Source organism: Gavialis gangeticus, unplaced genomic scaffold (assembly GCF_001723915.1).
Source record: "Gavialis gangeticus isolate Ggan-Ray unplaced genomic scaffold, GavGan_comp1, whole genome shotgun sequence".
NCBI lineage: Eukaryota > Metazoa > Chordata > Crocodylia > Gavialidae > Gavialis > Gavialis gangeticus.
In genome coordinates, this window is record NW_017729025.1 from 153,774,977 (window position 1) to 153,778,319 (window position 3,343).

The window sequence follows — 3,343 nt, forward strand, 5'->3', positions numbered from 1 at the left end:
CTTCTGTAGTCCCTGCCCAAGCCTTAAATTAACAGGAATCTTGTCTGACTAAGGACTGCAGGATTTGGCTACATTGTTAACAACAGTAAAAGCCATTAGTTGTTCCCATTTGGTGGCAGATAAAAGAGGCTAAAAAGGTCTGCATTATGAATTTGTGAGGGTAGCCAATTTGAGCAGTTAGGAGTCATTGAGTTTCCGTTAATTAGCCACTGGTGTTTGCCTATTATGAAAGACTAGTGACTTCTCTCTTTTTTACTTGTCTCCCTGCTAGCTTCTTCCTGCTGTCTGGAAAGGCCCCAGTGTTATTAACTATGTTTATGACAGTCTGACCTTTACCTAACAGAGATTAAAGTGGGCTAATTGTTAATTGGATTAAACAAGAGTATTTGCACACCCTAGTGATGCTATATTTCCAGTTCCCATCAGGACTCTCTCATTCTGTGCGAGACTTTGACCTTTTTTATGGGGGAGCTGAAATTCCAGCTTGACTCATGTTACAAGCAAAAGTGGTTGACCTGTCACAATATGATACCAGATAAGAATAATACTTCTAAGTGTCATTGTAGGGAAACTAGAAATATGTGCAGCGTGCTCTAGCTGTGTGTGAGTGGGTGTGTGTACATGTGTGCATTTGAGAGAGACACTCCAAGCTCAGCTGAATCCCAAGACTTCCCTGTTTGTGGGAACAATCACTACCTACAAAACACCTTTCCAGTATAATTCTGAGTAATAGCACCTCTCGCTAACTGACCTCTGTTTCTGCAATTGCTGCATAGTCAGAACTTGCAGACCTAAGAAAGAGCCTTGGGAAACTCACCATTTTGAAAATCTGCTCTAATAGGTGAAGAATTTTACCTCAAAGGGTAAAATTAAAAAAAACCCCCAGCATGGAGCATGTGAGGTTGGGGCACATTGCTCACTTCTCAATATGTAGCACACACATTTTGCAATCGGCTCAATTTCATATGAGTCCAATGTGTACAATTTCACATTGTACAACTATTATACGTTTTGTGTAGTTGACCCAAGAGACTCAGTGTTGGGGCACTTTACACATCTTTTAGAGAGCTAAGTTTTTTTCAGCAAATGCTGTGGCCTTTCTTTGGAAATCAGGTCCTTTTCAGATGGAAAATTGAGCATCCCAAATCCCAAGTCATAAAAAATGTATGAAAGTCTTTGGCTAAGTTTGACAATTTAAAAGCTCCCATCTCTACTTTAGGTAAACTTTTATGTTCTCTAATATTCCAGATATTTGACCAGAATGGTTCTGAAGAACCAGTCTCTCCTAGTTACGTTTAATGTTGGAAGCATAGGACTACTGAGAGGTGGCAATCAAATATTTCTTGGTTTTTTATGACTTTTCCTAAATCCAACCCTTGTAACCCCCCAAATAACAAGTATGCAATAATGTGAACATTCTACTGTTCTGCACAAACATGGTCTGTCAATTGGATCTCATTCTGGTGTGTTATACATCTAGAGCAAGTCCATTGATTTCCCTGAACCAAGTTGCTCTTGCTTTACAAAGATGTAGCTAAGCAGAATTTGGTCCATGGCATGCTACTTTATCTACTTAATATTGCAGTACATTTTAAATGGAGGATGGAGATATCTTTTTCCCTGGTGCTCTAGGGGACAGGACTAGGAGGAACGGCCTTAAGCTGCAACAGAATAAATTCAGGTTGGAGGTTATGAGGAACTTTCTGACTGTGACGGTGGTCAAGCACTGAAACAGGCTACCTAGAGAAATTGTGCAATCTCCATCTGGTAATTTTCAAGAACAGGTTAGGCAGACACCTGACTGGGATGGTTTGGTCAGGGATGGTCCTGCCGTGAGCAGGAGGCTGGATTAGATGACCTTGTAAGGTCCCTTCCAGTCCTGCTTTACTAGGATCCTGTGTGGCATTGATGCAATGTTTCAAACAAAGCAGGCAGAGCTCTTCCTAGATGTGAATGCTACTGAGTCCACAGAAGTATTCAATCAAATGAGCCATGTTTTGTAGATGGGGAAACTGAGACGTAGCCAGCTGTCAAGTTAATGCAGTGTATTATTAAAGGCGGCATGGTAATAAAATCCACAGGTGCAATCTTTGTCCTGCTGAAGACAATGGGCAAACTAATTAAGTGGCCTTGTAACCCCCTCTAGTTGTAGGCCTTTTCATACTTTCCCCTGCCAGACTTCCTGTGGCTCAGAACAAATAAGTAACTCAGTCATTTGGGCAAAACATCAAGCAGTGCCAGTCAAATGTTTAATCTAAACTCAGCTGGAAACAACCTATGCGAGATGCTTGAATATTTCTTGGCAGGTTGGGGAGGCTGTGTGAGGTTGTTCCTGCTGCGCTGTTTTGTAGCTGCATGCTCAGATCCTCTCAACAGCTAGAATTATTTGCACATAAAGGTGGCTGCTGCATAAGGGGAGGCGACATGGGCCCAGTTAAGTCAGTCACATTGCAGAAGAAAAATCTCAGCGTTCACTCCTGCCTCTCCCCCTGGCAAGCTGTTAATCACTTCCATGCACTTAGGTCCTGCTTTAGGGGAAGAAGGAATTAGCTCCAAGACTAGTGTGTGTGGGGCACCAGCATGGTCCCAAGCTAAACTGAGCCAAACAGGGTTCAGATGGACACGACTGGAGATCCACGAAGGATGGGTGGGTTTGGCCTGCTGTGGCATGAAAGGCAGGTGTTCCTTGAGGCACGATGGACTTTGCAGTCAGAGCTACACTTGGAGGCCTTTGCAGCCTAGCCTGGGAACAAGGCTGAGTGAGGAAGGTGAGTCTCAAGGGGGTGAAGGAGAGAAAACTGCCATGGGATTCTGTATGGCAGGGGCTGGGGAGGAGGCCAGGAGTCCATGCGGATTACTCCAGTTAGGGTTGACATGGGAGGGGACACAAGCATTGAATAGCCCAGTTGCCCCATCCCAGGAAGCACGAGAGGACATAAAGCTAAGTTGCTGCTGAGGGGGGAGAGCCTGAAGCCCTCTGTGCTCACCCGACAACTGAAGGTGGCCTGCTTCCCCCTCCCTACCCCCTGATACCAGATGGGGGCAAACTCCAGCCCTCAAGAGATGAGTATCCATCTCAAGGGCACTCACCACAGGCTAAACACCTTGTACTGCTGCTGTGCAGAGGCCCATCCTCACTGAGATACTGGGAAAGGGGGAGCACTAGCAATTCAAGGGGTACAGGCAGTCCTCGGACTTCCGACTAGGGCTGTGTGGCGCTGTGGGTGGTGATTTGATTTGGAGATTTGGCCCGATTCGCTGGCCAAATCTCCAAATCCAAATCGAATCACGGGACCAGTTAAAAGGTCTGAATCAATTCAAAGCTCTCCGAATCTTCGGAAAA